This window comes from Phodopus roborovskii, unplaced genomic scaffold (genome assembly GCF_943737965.1).
Source record: "Phodopus roborovskii unplaced genomic scaffold, PHOROB, whole genome shotgun sequence".
In the NCBI taxonomy this organism is placed as follows: Eukaryota; Metazoa; Chordata; class Mammalia; order Rodentia; family Cricetidae; genus Phodopus; species Phodopus roborovskii.
In genome coordinates this window covers 5,234,349-5,250,886 of record NW_026126485.1, presented here as the reverse complement: position 1 = coordinate 5,250,886, position 16,538 = coordinate 5,234,349, and positions in this window count along the sequence as shown.

Below are 16,538 nucleotides of genomic sequence, written 5' to 3'. Positions count from 1 at the left end.
CTTTAATAAATGGTCACTTTATCAGTAAAATTTTATGCCTGAGAAATTTAAAATTCTAACATGAACTTGGCAAGTGATCCTGAGGTACTATTGACAATTAATTGTTGATGAAGGAAGGAAATTCATATTTCCTGGAGGAGGCTGTATGTTGTCCATGCTCTGTTGTGTATATTTACCCTCATTTATTTATGCTCAGTGCTAAATAGTGAATGATTAGATTCAGGGGGCTATTAATAAAATAATATTAATTCAGTAGAGATAAGTTGGCAGATTCCAAGGGAACATGAAGAAAGACAGTAGGGAATGGATAAGATCTTAAAAATTGTATACACGCATGAAATAGCCAAGTAATAAATACAAATATTAGAAAACTTTGTGTTCCACATTCTCAAGGTGAATGTCTATTCTAAATATAATTCTAGTTTTGTACTTTCATCCAAGAAGCCTAAAAGTTTATGAAAACTGTTTCCAGCACAGTGGCCACAGCAAAGAACATCAAAAGTGCAGACCCAGTCGCCTGGAATTCACAATGCAGTTAACCTGTGACAAAACAATCAAATTGGAAATGAATAGAGCAATTCCATATCACAGTAGAACAGTGGTTCTCAACCTTCCCAATGCTATGGCCCTTTAACACAGTTCTTCATGTTGTGGCGACCCACAACCCTAAAATGATTTTGTTGCTACTTCATAAATGTAACTTCGCTACTATTGTGAATCATAAACTAAATACCTGATATGAAGAATATCTGATATGCTACTCCCAGGGGTCACATCCCACTGGTTGAGAACCACTGCAGTAGAAAGACACTGTTGATCACTTTTATCAGAGATTTGTGTTTTTCTGGTTCTCACGAACTTAACTTCCCATTAATAGTAAGCTTGGATTCAAAGGTGCATGGGAGTAGCCCTCCACCTCTGAGATAAGCCCAACAGTGTCTCTTCAGTTCTACCAGCAGCATCAACATTCCCGCTGTCTGGCAGCATGTCAGAGATGGCATAGCTGATCCATTATATTAGCAGACCATAGTTACAATGCTCCATCTCTAAATCATCAACAGCACAAGATATTATGTGTGTTTAAATAAAATTTGTTAATACCTCAAAATTAAAAATGAGTGAAGGAAAGTGAAGCTAGAGAATGGGTGCTCCTCAGAGCGAGAGAATGTCAGCATCACAGATACAGCCTAATACCAGGGCAGTAACCTCATGGCCAAGTCCACATAAATTTCCAAAAGGAAATGCTGCCATCATCAGCAAAATATAAATTATCCCTCTTTTCCAGAAGTATTTTAAGCTCTAAATCCAAAACAAGCTGGAGGAAACAGCAACATAATAATCCTCTCTGATTCTCACTTATCTCTGCTTAATATTTCCACAACCAGCTCAGGCTCACAAGCTGGCCACCCTGGTCTGCTGGAAAAGGACACTCATACTACACAAGTCTGCATTCCCTTTCCTTGGTTAGACTCGGATGGACAGACTCATTTCTCATGGTAGGTGATACCTATGGTTTCCTAGCCCTTCTGCTTCGCAAACAAGGAATATGTTATAATGAATTTGAATCTCAGAGCCAGGTCTGTCACACCTACTCCTTAGTAAGAATTCAAATAAGTCTTATCTCCTTCTGCCACTTGAGGTTCCAGGTCTTTGTTTTTGCCCTTTGCACACAATGTTCACACAAGGAAGATGATGTAATATGTGCACAGCATGGTTCAGTTAAACCTATAGTGGGGCAGAGGTAATAGATGTCATTATTTGCCAAAATGTCTGCTTCTGAAGTTTGAGCCTGGATGGTGCTGGCTGCTGCAGAATCTGGAAGGTCCTAGTCTCAATTGATCCTTGACTGAGCAGCATGCTGGTCAATGGGAATCTTTTGGACATTTTCAAGGTCCTTATGTTAATAACATAATACAAACAAAGAACTAAAGTGCCCTGGAAAAGTTATATCTGGATTGTGACTTTGTGATTGATAGACTTTTTGATGATAAATTATACTAAAATTAAGAAACTGCTTCTAAAATAAACATAAGGCTAAGGATTAATGAAATGAACATAATGGTATCCTGAAATTCAGCTGTGTACTGAGTGCCATGGAGCTTAAAACTATAATACACAAGGTTTCGAGCATGGTTCTGTTGCTAGAGTGCTTATCCAAAGTGCACAAAGTCCTGAGTTCGTTTTGCTACAATTCCTAAAACATATGCATACCTATAATACTATCACTTGGAAGGTAGATGCAGCAGGATTAAAAGTTCAAGGTCACTACCAGATACAATAGCCTAGCTATATGAGAGCAAACACACACACACACACACACACACACACACACACACACACACACACACACCAAAATAAAACAGGCCTGAGGAGATAATTCAATGATATAACACTTACTGTGTGAGCCTGAGGACCAGAGTTCTGACCTCCAGAATACATATGACTTCCAGGTATAATGACAGTACACCTGTAATTCCAGTGCTCCAAACAACAACTAATTAAAACACTAAAGCCAAGCCAAAAACAAAAACAAACAAAAAAACAAACAAAAAAAAAAAACCACCCACCCCTATAGGCTGGAGAGATGGTTCTCAGTTATGAACATATGTTGATCATGCAGAAGATGGGAAATTAGTTCCCAGCATGGCTCACAACTACCTGTAACTCCAGTTCCAGGACATCTGATGGACACATAACTAAAATAAAACAAGTCTTTAAAAATGGCTCTCCCCCAAACAAAAAGCATAGTTAACACTCCTTACATTAAATTAACACTCCTTACATTAATAATCATTAAATTAGTAATCATTAAATCTACTACTAAAAGGCTATAAAATCCATGGAGCTCATTTGAATGGCTCAACATAAGGCCTGGAAAGAGCACAAGAGAATTCAATACATTCTAAACCATGGGTATTAATATTAATATTAATAGGCTCATAATGTTGATTCATGAGTTTTGAAACTGTAAACTGAAGTAAAGCTCAGAAATAAATTTTATGCTGAGAGTTTTTGTTTTGAGGATCATGGCAGGATGCAGAACATTTAATTTTTTTTGTAATAAAACCTTTTTTTAGGGTGTTTTGACCACCTTGATTTTTATTTATGTCTTTTTTATTATATAATTTATTGTTTTACATGTTGATCCAAGTTCCCTCCCCATCCCTTCCTCCCTCCCTCCTTCCCTCTCTCCCTCCCTCACTCACTTTTACTCTATGCCCTCTCACATGCACCCTAACCACCCTCCCCTCCCATCCCCCCACCCCAATTCCATGTGTAGGAGAATGCCATCAAGTTGGGGTCATGTAGATCTGACAGGTCATTTGAAATAGGGACTAGGGCTTCTCTCCTGTCTCTAGGTTAAATCAGTTATCCCTCCATGGGGTATGTGTTCACAAGGTCCTTTTGTGCACCAGGGATACATCCTGGCTCCACTGTCTGAGGTCCCTTAGACTGCTCAGTCCTTCTAGCTGAGACCCATATTCAGGGGGACCTGAGTCAGTCCCATGCTGGCTTCCAGCTATCAGTCTGGGGGTGCGTTAGCTCCTCCTTGTTCAGGTCAGCTGTCTCTATGTGTTTCTGCAGCCTGGTCTTAATTTTTAAGAATGTTTTTTTCTTTAAAAAAAAAATAAAGTGTCTGTGAGGGTATAAGTGCACATAGAGGCCAGGAAAGGCAATCTGATGCTTTGGATTTGAGGCAGTGTTAAGCTGCCAGATACAGGTGCTGTGACCAGAGCCCAGGGTCTCTGTAAAAGAGAGCCACCTCTCTTATCTGCCAAGCCGCCTCTCCAGCCCCACCTTCCTGCCTGTATTCCTGATCTTATAAATGCTTGTAGCTAAATTCAAAAGAGGAAATGTTCTCATGATTTTATGTATTTGATCTCTAGGCAATTTAAAGAGGTTACACTCTTCAGAATATACTCAAAGTTACTGAGCATTGACTATGAGGCTGGCTGTGTTTGGACCCACTAAACTTGTTCAGTTCCATTTCCCTATTGGCAGTGACTCACATTCTGAAGGGCTGGAGATGGCTCAGCTTTCATCCTTCTTAGTGTGTGCTCCATGTGCCTTGCACTTCTGCTTCTGCCCAGGATAATTTTGCCTTTGCTATAGATACTGAGTTGTGCCTGAAGATGTGCCTCACATACTTCCTTGATTGTGAATCAGGAGCTCTTTAGTGTGTTCCTCCATAGTTCACATGCCACACAGGAAAAATATTCTCTACTGCTATTCCGTTTTGGTTGCCATGTCAGTTTCCTATCTAGTGTCTAAGAATGAGTTTCTAGAAGGCAGGAAAATCATAGTGATCAGCCACAACCAGTATGTATTAATACATTGCACTATATTAATTTGTTAAAATGACCAACATGGGGGAGTGGAGAGATGGTTCAGTGGTTAAGAACATTTGCTGCTTGTCCAGAGGACCCATGTTCCTTCCCAGGGCTCATGACAGACTGCACAAGACCACCTGTAACTGTAGCTCTAGGGGAATAACACCTTCTGTCTTCCGCATGTAGCAGCAATCACATCACATAAATGTACCCCCACATAATTACAAGTAAACTAATTTTAAAATATCCCAAAAGCTAAATATCTTCCATGATTTCCATGATCCCTATCATGGGACATTTCTTCCTTCCTTTTTTTTTTTTTTTTTTTTTTTTTTTTTTTTGATTTTTAGGAGATAGTGTTTCTCTGTTTAGCTTTGTAGATCAGGCTGGCCTCAAACTCACCACCACTGCCCGGCTAATAGGAGACATTTCTGTGTGCAAAATGCAGTAACAAAAACCAAAAATCAAATGTTTTATATTTTTTTCACTTGTTAACTTGAGGACTCAGATGTGACTATCGCTCTATAATGACCTATCATTGGATTGGTGGTGGAATATTAGAACAATTGGGAGTCACAAGTTGAAGATCTGTGCCCTTTATTTCCTTTGTGCTTGCTGTCTTGGTTTATTTGGGTGATTTCTTCTTCTCTTTCTTTATCATTGTTATGCGAAATGAATGTGAAAACATACAGCATTTCAACTTTACCTTTGTAATTTAAGTATTTAACAGTAGAGAAAGATAGTAGCAGAGACCTGTTATCCTAGTTACCAGCAAGCAGATAAAGAAAGGCTAAATAGAATTCAAGGCTACTCTTGGCTACATAGCAATTTTGACAGTTTCAGGCCAGCAGTGACATTCTGAAAAAAAGAATAAACCACACACACACACACACACACACACACACACACACACACACACACACGGGCAGAAAAGCAAGAAGATGTGTCTTGTGTGTGTGTGTTTATGCACAAATGTATGTTGGAAGAATCTTGTGTTGTCTTTTCTCTAGAAATTTCTCACACATTTTCTTTGGTTACTTATCTTTCCTACTTTTTTCTATGATTTTGGAATATCTAGATTTTAAAAGAGAAGTAGCCTTCTAGACAGAAGTAGAAATATAAGGCAGTTAGAGTATAAGGCAAGAAGAGCAAGCAAGAGCTGAACCATCATGAGATCCTTGTCTTGTGTTTATTTTTACAATTGCCTTGAATATGAGTAATAATTAACATTATATATCTTAAAGTCCATTCTCTGTTTTTATTAATTCTGATTTTTCTGAAGGGATTCCTCTAGCAAGAAGTGTCTGAAGTTACTATTTCCTTTGGTGGCCTGTGTTGTTCTAATTTCTCAGACATATGCAATACAAATGGGACCAAAGTGTTGTGGTTTGAAAGAAAATGTCCCACAAATGGAGTGGCACTATTAGGAGATGTGGCCTTGTTGGAGGTCCTATGTCACTGTGGAGAAAGGGTTTGAGATGTTATATATGCTCAAGCCACACACAGTGTCTCAGACCACTTCCAGTTGCCAGTGAGTCTATATGTAAGAACTCTTAGCTCCTGTTCCAGCTCCATGTCTGCCTGCACACCACCATGTCACACCATGATGATAATGGACTAAACCTCTGAACATGTTGTCAATCCAATTAAATGTTTTTGTTTTATAAGAGTTGCTATGGTACTGATGTGTCTTCACAGTAATAGAAACACTAACAAAGAGAGCAGAAAGGTCATCCTGGGCTACATAGTTATGAGCTACTTTGGAGAATGGAAGGCTACATAGAGAGACACAGCCTTAAAAAACTAACATAAAAGAGAAACTCATAATTTAGGAAATGACTGTTGGCTCCTGAAGATTTTGTGTCCATAGATTTCTCCTTCCCTGAGACCTATTATCTATACTTGAATGAAACCCCAATTTCTTTGTGTGTGTGTGTGTGTGTGTGTGTTTCTGTCTGTGTTATTCTTTCTGTATATTTATTTGTGCATTTATATATGTGTGCTTGGCTGTGTACCTTCTTGTGTGTGTCCTTGGTGTTGGAGAACTTTGTTTCTCTTTACCTTGCATTTATATATTTGAGTTAGGTTCTGGAGACTTAACTCAGGATGTTGCTTCCTTCTTCAGGTGATTAGCTTGCCTACAGTTTAGTCAGTGCACAGTGCACTGTTGATCAGCTCCATTGCACAGCTGCATGGAATGAAAAGATCTTTGTTTTCATGCCTTGCACAACAGGGTTACAAAGTAAACACCCATGACTCAGATCTCTAAGTACTGTGGGTTGTCTCTTTAGAATCAGGGTTCATTAACGATTTAGCAACACTTTTTTTTCTTTATTGATGCTCTTAGGGTTTTCTTCTCATATCTTCTTATTAAAAGTTATCTTACCTATTGTGATTATCTCCAACTCTACTGAAAGTACCAGTCTCTGTGTGTAGTTAATTCATCCTTATTGAGATTTATTTGCAATTACATAGAAATATTTGACTAAGGAAGCTAAAATGTAATATTTTTTGTATTAAGGAATTTTATATTCTGTATCATGTTGCATGATGCTATTTTGTTCCTTATAAATTATGTCTGGTTAAAGTTTGCATCAAAGAAATATTTAATGTTTAATGTGATACATTGCAAGTCTTCATGTGGACCACTGCTCCTCATTTCTATTTGGCTTGAAGGTATGCACTTTATTAGGTTCTTTTCAGTTAAATTAGACATGTTTTGCACACATAATTTAATACTGTGATACTTTCTACTCATCTCAAGTGTGTGCATGTGTGCATATGTGTATGTCTCTTTGTATATTTACATGTGTCCTTATATCTCCTAAAAAGGAGATAATGTGCTTCAAAGTTATATAGTTCAAAGTCCTTTTAAATACTTCTCAGTCTTACTCTCTCCTTCATTCTCGGAAGGAAATCAAATTTTGCAATAATTGGCCATTCTTTCCAAGAGAGCTTTTGATAATCCTGCTGCCTACCAATTTGTCCATAAATGTGACATACTGTTATTTAAATGGGTTACATTTAACTAAATGATGTTAATCTGTGTGTTTGCTTCTTCATATTTCTTTAATACTCACTTTTGTTTTTCTTGTGATCATTCCTAGATCCAAACAGCAGGGAGGTAGGTCTCAATTCTTAATAAAGCTGCTGTAAAATACTGTGGTCTGCTGAAAAATAAAGACAGAAGGAAGCCAGTGTCACCCCAGAGTGAGCTCTATAAATACGTCACTTAGAACTGAGGAATTTCCCCCATTTGGCTGACCTGAATAATGGATAGGACCACAGTACTAGTTCCACTTTCATTTCTGACTAATTCCCAAGGATTGACTGTACACAGAAACTATCTTAGTTAAAGTTTCTGTTGCTATGATAACACACCATGAAAAAACAAGGTTGGGAAAAAAAAAGTTTATTTGGCTCACACACTCTGATCCTAGTCCACTGTAAAGGAAAGTCTGGGCAGCAACTCAGGGCAGAAGCTCCAAGGTGGAAACTAGAGTCAAGAACCAGGGCAATGGCCATGGAGGAATACTGTCTACTGGTTTACCCCTCATGGCTTGTTCATTTTGTTTTGTTATACAAACCAGAACTACATGCCCAGGGGTAGCAAGGACCAAAATAAGCTGGGTACATTCATATCAGTTATTAATTAAGAAAATGTTCCATGGACTTTGTGTATTGCAGGGATTTCCATTTCTGAAATGACTCTAACTTGTATCTAGTTGACAAAAGCCAACTATCACAGGAAGTAACTTCATAATAGATGACTTCACTTAGTTCTTTTTTTGTTTTGATTTTCTTAAATTTCATATTTTGTTTAATATTTTTTCTTATTTTACATATCAATCCCAGGTCCCTGTCCCTCCTATCCTTCCATTCCCCCACTGACCCCCCCATCCACTCCCCAGGGGAAGGTGAGGCCTTCCATGAAGGATCATCAAAATCTGTCAGGTCATTTTGGGAAGGGCCTAGGCCCTCCCCCATGTCTCTAGGCTAAGGGAATATGGCTCCATGAGGAATGAGCTCCCAAAGTTTGTTCATACACCAGGGATACATCCTGGTTCCATTGTCAGAGGTCCCATAGACTTCCCAGGCCTCCTAACTGAGACCCACATTCAGTTCAGGGAGTCTGGGTTGGTCTTATACTGGTTTCCCAGCTATCAGTCTAGAGTCATGAGCTCCCCCTTGTTCAGGTCAGATGGTTCTGTGGGTTTCTACAGCCTGGTCTTGACTCCTTTTCTCATCACATCTCCCTCTCCTTGGGGAGTCAACCAAGTCTGACATACCAAGTTGAGGCAGGACCAAGCCCTTCCCCCTTATATCAAGGTTGAGCAAGGTATTCCACCATAGGGAATAGGCTCTAAAAAGATAACTCATGCCCCTTTGTGCCACTGCCGGGACATCCCCAAAAGATCAAGTCACATAACTGTCATCCTCATTCAGATGGTCTAGTTCTATCTCATGCAGGTTCCCCAGCTGTCAGTTCACAGTCCATGAACTTCCAATAGCTCTGATCAGCTCTATCTATGCTTTTTCCATCTTGGTCTTAACCTACCCCACCCCTTGTTCATATAATCTCTCCTGTCTCTCTTCAACTGAACTCCAGAAGCTCAGCCCAGTGCATGGCCATGGGTCACTGCATCAGCTTCCATCAGTTACTCAGTTTAGGTTCTATGATAATTAGGGTAGTCGGTAATATGATTAAAGGGGAAGGCCTGTTCAGATACCCTCTTCATTATTGCTAGGAGTCTTAGCTGGGGTCATCTTTGTGGATTCATGAGAATTTCTCTAGCACCAGGTTTCTCCCTATAACACCATAATGGCTCCCACAACTTGGTCTTCTTGATCCCTCATGTTCCCATTCCCTATCCCCTCCCCAACTTTACCCAGGAGATTTTAACTATTTTCCCTTCCTGGGGCACATCAACTAAAGAATGAATAAAGATGGATAGAGCCTGTACAAAGAAAATGTGGTACACAATAGAGTATTACTCAATGGTAAAACACAAACAAACAAACAAACAATGGCATCTTAAAATTTGCAGGCTAATGGATGGAGCTAGGAAAACAAACAAACAAAAAACATTCTGAGTGAGGTAACCCAGACCCATAAAGACAAACATGGTATGTATTCACTCATAAGTGGATATTAGATGTAAAGCAAAGGATAACCAGGCTACAATCTAAAACCCTAGAGAAGCTATATAAAAAGGGGACCCTAAGAGAAACACCTAGTTTTTTGTTTGTTTGTTTTGTTTCTATATGCCTCAGTTCTCAGGTAGCACTGGGCACATTTTAAAAAGTGACACTGACATGGAATACTGGCTGGACTCCCGAGTTTTCACCCAATTGTACTTGATCACCTGAGAAGTTCATTCCAAGAATCATTTAATTCATATAAATTCCAAGAAAACTTAGTATGTATTGTAAAAAAAAATGTAAAATAATCATAAAATGACTCTTAACCACATGAGTCAATAGAACCTGAAAAGCTATTTTATAACATTTTTAATAGAGAGAAGGTTAACATTCCTTTGAAAAGAAGCAGAATTCCTTGTAATAGCTTCAGAAATTATCATTACAATGGCTCTGGAATGATGTTGAGGAATTTGTCATCACAGGAACTGGAGACAGATTTTTTTCTTGGGTAAAGTACTTGCAACCTAGTGTGAGGACCTGAGTTGGAGTACCAGCATGCAGATAAAGCTGAGTGGGACATGCAAACAGAAAAGTTCCTGGAAGCAAACAGGCCAGTGAGCTTGCTTTTGGAAGCAAACAGCAGTTCCTGCTTCCAACAATGTGGAAGTCAAGCACTAAAAGCTGACTGAGGTTGCCCTACCTTCACATGGCCACTATGGCATGAGGACACCTGCACTAGCATGCACACAGGGTTTGAAATTCTTTTGTCTTTTGCAGGTGCATCATGAGGGTGCATGTGGGCACATACTTAGCAACAGCATGTGTGTGGAGACCAGAGGACAACTCTGTGGAGTCCTGTCTCTCTTTCCATCTTTTTGTGGATCCTTGGGATTGAACTTAGGTCTTCAGGCTTGTGCTCCAAGTACTTTATCTGCTGAACTACATTACCAGCTCCACAAGAGAAATTGGCTTTGGCAGTGTATTTGATCTGTGCCTGTGCCTGTAAATGCCTGGTGATACCTCAAATCTCATCAGAGTGAATTTAAAACTGTGTCTAGACATCAGTACTTGATGTGTTATTACACTTGACTTTTAAGTAATTGGAAGTTTAGATCATGTGAATTCAGAAATATCTTATACTCTTGATTATGGGTTACTTCCATTTTAACTCTTCATGTATATTTTCACAGGTTTATATTTTTGGCAAACAACTTAGATATTATTGGAAGCAGAATAAACTGTGGTGATAAAAAGGAATTCCTGTTATTATAAACAAATACCACAGGAGTGTCGGGAACATCATATTTACTTAATATGTATGTAAGACTTGTTTATTTTTTCTGATACTTTCAAAAATTATAAATTCAAATTCTTCAGAGGCAATTTTTGCTAAGCACTAGATTTTTTTTCAAAGATAGATTTAAAAAAAATAGTAAGAGTCAGGCCATATTGACAAATAAGACTCTGATGTATAACTGCAGTTGCCAGCCCAGGAAGACAGGCTACAACATCAGCAGAACTAGTTAACCAAAGCAATGAGAAGCTGACAGAATCCCTATTTCTAAGTCCTTTTAACTAATGACTATCCATAGACAGGAAGATGTGTCCCCTAAAACACATACAATATTGTGGTTTAATAAAGATCCAAAAAGAAAAAAAACAAGTAGGCTGATTAGATGTTTAATCAGGGAGAAATAACACACATCACCAACAGGTTCCTTCTCCCCAGAGTGCTTCTGGATGCTCTTCTGTCCCTGTGCTACAAGTAAGAAAAGGCTCTGGGGCCTCTTCCCCAGATCTACTTCCCTCAGGTAATGTCTGCCCCTTTCCCTACCTCCAATGGGCATGATCAATGCTACAGGTGTGGACAAAGTGAGTATCTCACTACATTACATTGTACTACTTTTTAAATGTCCAGTCCTAGCTTCCAAGGAATACTGACAACCTTCAATGCACTATGCCCCAAAGTCTTCTATTTCATCCCACTTCAATATTTATGAAGGGCATTGAATGGCCACGGGCTACTTCTTCCTAAAATGAACTTGTGCATGTCCACATCTATATTGAGTCATCTGAGAGAAAACATGATTGAGAAGTTGTTTATATCAGGTTGGCCTGTGGGCATGTCTGTGGGGCACTGACTTGATTGGCTATAGATTTAGGAAGGGGTATCCTACTATGGGTGGCGCCATCTCTAGGTAGCTGATCCTGGGCTATATGAGAAAGCTAGCTGAGCATCAGAGATGGGGAGAGAGAGAGAGAGAGGCAGGTAGAGACATAGACACCGACACAGAGACAGAGAGCACTAATAAACAATATTCCTCCATGGTTCTTACTTTAGTTCGTTTCCAAGTTCCTGCCTTGAGTTCTTAGCCTGACTTTTCTAAATGATGGATTGTGACCTGGACGGGTCAACCAAATAAACCCTTCCTTCACTGAGTTGCTTTTGAGCAGAATGTAGAAAATTTCAAATAGCATATAATATTAAAGATTTGGGGGATTCATGCTAGTGATAGACTGATAAGTGGCTGTCTGTCTTAAGTTTATGAGGCCCTGGCTATTTCATAAATTCCTTGACTTTGCCAGAACTAAAATGATTAGTAGCTGTCCAGCTCTCAGGCATTGTTAGCCATATAGTTAAGTGTAACATTAATAATATGAGTCACTTCTTAGGTATAAGGCAAGGATTGTGATCATTTTGATTGGAGAAGTTAATAATTAACGAACATGTGATCAACTGGCCATGTTTAGTTTGTACACTGGCTCAAGGAGATACATAAAGAAAGGACATACATAAAACTACAAGGCTTGCTGCATAGTGAATTACTTGTTTGACCATATGCAAGAAAAGCATTGAAAATAACTCCTTAGGTAATGAAATGATAGGTCAATGCTAGCCTAGGACATTCACAGGCTTTCAGAACATCAGAATTATGTTCAGCAATTACTGCAGTTCACCTGTGGATTCATTTTAGGAAGAATTAGACCATGACCATTTAAATCCCTTCATAAATATTGAAACCTTTAAGTTTTATTCAATAATTTTAGAATGTAAGGAGTACGGTTTTTCCACCGCCGCCTGGTCTTGTCCTGACACCGCGCCAGCCCCAATTAACACACAGAGACTCTGTATTTGATATTATGCTGTTGGCCAGGTGCTAGTTTCTTATCGGCTAGCTCTGTCTTAATTATTAACCCATTTCTATGTATTTCCACGTGGTCTTACCGAGAGAGGAGGAATGGCGGTTCTGTTCTCTCCAGGCTCTCCATCCTGACTCCTCCTCCCTACTTCCTATTTCCTCCTTGTCTCCTAGTCCCTCCTATCTTCCTTTCCTATTGGCCAACAGTGCTTTATTTATTAACCAGTATGAGAAACATATACAGAATGAAATCTCCCATCAATTCAATAATTTTAGAATGCCGTTTTTAACATTTCAGTGGATAGAATATTTTACCAAAGACCTTTGAATGTTGAAGTTGGTTTTGAGACAAGGTGTCTCATAGCCCAGGATGGCTTCAAACTTTCTATGTAGCTTGAACTATTGGCCCTCATCCTCTATGTCTCAAGGAAAGGATTAACGGCATTCACCAACACTTCGTTTTTAAAATGTCTTTATTTTATTATTACTAATTGTGTGTGTGTGTTAATTGTGTGTGTGTGTGAGAGAGAGAGAGAGAATATATATATATATGTAGAGAGAGAGAGAGAGAGAAGAGAGGAGGGGTGGTGAGAGCATGTACCACAGTGAACATTTGGAGGTCAGAGGAGAACTTTCAGAATTGGTTTTCTCCTCACTGTGGGTGACATGGGTGACATGCTAGGCATTCCTCTTTACCAATGAGGTACTGTAGTGAGGTAGTCCTTCTGTAGCACTGACCACGCCCATTGGGGGGTGGAGCGATGGGCGGAGGTGACCTGAGGAAGGAGGTCGGAGGGGGCCAGGAAGGCGCTCTCTTTCTGGCGTGACTCGGACAGGAGAGGATCGGGTTGAATTTCCTGGTGTTCATCTGTCTAGGTTGTAAGTTATTTCTCCCTGAATAAACATCCATTCGGCTTATTTGTTTATCCTGATCCTTATTTACCGCAATATCTGGTGTCAGAAGCGGGATTTACCTGGGTTTTGCCCCCCAGGCGGCAGAAGCCGCCCCCCCTCCCCCACCTTCCCCAACGGGCAGGGTTTAACCAGGTGGACTCACCACAGCTTTGGGACATTTGCCTCTTCCTTACTGCAAAGGAGATCTTTGCCGCTAAAGCAGACCTGAGAAGGCACTTACCGCTTAACATTTTTTGCCCATTTCCGCACGGGACTTTGCATTCGCGCAGAGCCTCTCGGCGGCACCCGCCCCGGCTGCACCCACCCGGCGGCACCCGCCCGGCGGCACCCGCCCCGGCGGCACCCGCCCCCGGCTTGCACGCGTTTCGTCTTGTGTTACAAGTAACTCCAAAAGTCCCCTTTTAACAAAATTCTGCTTGCCATAGTTTGTTAAGAACTTTTTACAGGAACCGGGATCAGACGAGCCTGGGCGGCTAGGCGCTATTTGATGACACACCTCCAGGCGTAGCTACCACAAGCTGAGATATACAACTAAAAGCATCAAAGTTCCAGGACAGCAGAATTACACCTAAGGTAATTGTAACATCCTTTGCAATTTAAGCTGATATAAAATCTGAGATAAATTGTTCTATAACTATGGCAGATAATTTTACTATGCAGAACTTTAGGAATTATTTTACTTCATATGTAGAAGGGATTTTAGCAGAAGAAACTTATGACTGGACCAATATATACTTTTATTTTGTAATAGCAATGGGTTTCATCATTAACATGATATTCTTAAAGAAATGGTTTGAGATTACAGCAAACAATAAGGAACTTGTACAAACCATGGGAGACTTAGTAACAAAGATTTGAAACATTGAAAATGATAGAATTCAAAACATAGAGACAAAGATTCGAAACATTGAAAATGATAGAATTCAAAGCATAGAGACAAGGATTCAAAACATTGAAAATGATGGAATTCAAAACATAGAGACAAAGATTCGAAACATTGAAAATGATAGAATTCAAAGCATAGAGACAAGGATTCAAAACATTGAAAATGATGGAATTCAAAACATAGAGACAAAGATTCGAAACATTGAAAATGATAGAATTCAAAGCATAGAAAATATAGAAAGAAAGATTCAGAATATTGAAGATGGCGTTGGTGAGCTGAAAGGTATAATTTGTTTAATGTCAGATACTTCAATAACCAGAACAGAAACAATGCAATGCATTAACAAACTAGCAGAAACAGCCCACTCCTGGTCGGAGGAAGCTACTAATAAGTTTAAAAAACTGGAACATCAGATAGAAAGACTAGATGACAGAATCTCTTCCATGTCTGAGGATAATGGCAAGCTAGCAGATAGAACATTGTTTCTGGAAGGCAGTTTACACGCCATTCAGATAATATCTAAGGATGATAAGATTAAAAACATGGAATCATTTGTAGTTGGAGAAAGTAAGAAACTGACTGATACAATGAAGTCTCTAGAAAGTTATTTGATTCAAGAAGTTCAGACACTCAAAGAAACAATGGTGAATAGATTTCAGGCTTTAGAAGACCTTCAGTCTGATACATCAGAAGAAGAACTACAGGTAACAGGGCATGAAAAAGATTTAAAATTTTCCACACCATTTAGGGTCAGGGGAGCTTTCCCTGTATCTATTCATGAAAAGCCAGCAACGAAGAAACATCCAAAAGGTGTCGTTGCATATCAGTGGGAACCAATACGTATGAAAGATTTAAAAGGTATAAAGGAAGCAGTAGTCTCTTATGGCATGCACTCACCTTATGTGAAGCAATTAGTAGAATCATGGGCATGGAATAACAAGGTAACCCCTAAGGATTGGGATCAATTAATATCAGCTGTCCTTGAAAGCGCCTCTCAAATAGAATGGAGGGCTTTATGGAGAGAGGGAAGCAAAAGCTCTTGAACTTCAGGGCTTAAAGAAAGGGTATAAAGCTCCCCAAGATAAAATTCTTGGTGAGGGTCTCTATGCTGACCCAGAAACCCAAGCTGCCTATGATGAACACATCTTGTCTCTATGCAGTACAGCAGCTTTGAATGCTTGGGATAAGGTTCATGAATTAGGAGAGAGGATAGAACCCTATACCAAGATAAAGCAAGGACCTAGAGAACGTTTTAGTATCTTTCTAGAAAGATTATCTAGGGCAGTACAATTAGAGATAGCAGACATAGATGCTAGGCGAATACTCATAGAATCTTTAGCTTACACGAATGCGAATCCTCAATGCAAACAGGTGCTTTGGCCTTTAAAAATGCGATCAGCACCCTTGGATGAATGGGTCCTATATACAGGCAACATTGAGTATAATGACAATAAGACTGAAGCATGGATAGGAGAAGCCATATCTAAAGGTCAGAGAAGATATCAAGATAACAGAGTTCCTTACTATGGTGACATAGAAGCTTGGGTAGGAGAAGCCATCCCCAAAGGTTTGAAAACATATCATAATGTCAGATGTTATAACTGTGGTAAGATAGGACATCTAAAAAGAAATTGTAGGCAAAGCTTCCCTAGAAGTAACACCCCCCAGGAATGAATCAAACAGAAGGCCTCAGCCTCCTGGGTTATGTAGAAGGTGTGGCAAAGGCAGACACTGGACAAATGAGTGTAGATCGACCAGAGACAAGCAAGGAAACCCTTTACCATCGGGAAACTCCTTGGGGGGCCTCTCGAAGGCCCCCACGTCACAGGTGGTTCGAACATTCCCAGTCACAGTGGAAGACAATCTCCCACAGGACAATTAGAAAATTCTGTGCCTATTATAAAAACTCATACTGCTCTGGATGACGAACTAGTGACGGAAGTTGAATCAAACATGACAGAAGGAAATGAAAAACATATATTTTGGCAAACTGCTATAAATAGTCATAGGCCTAGATTGATAGTTAAGATGAATAATAGACTGTTTGAGGGTCTGGTGGACACAGGAGCTGACGTAACTATCATATCTAATAAATCTTGGCCTCAAAGATGGCCCCTGCATGAG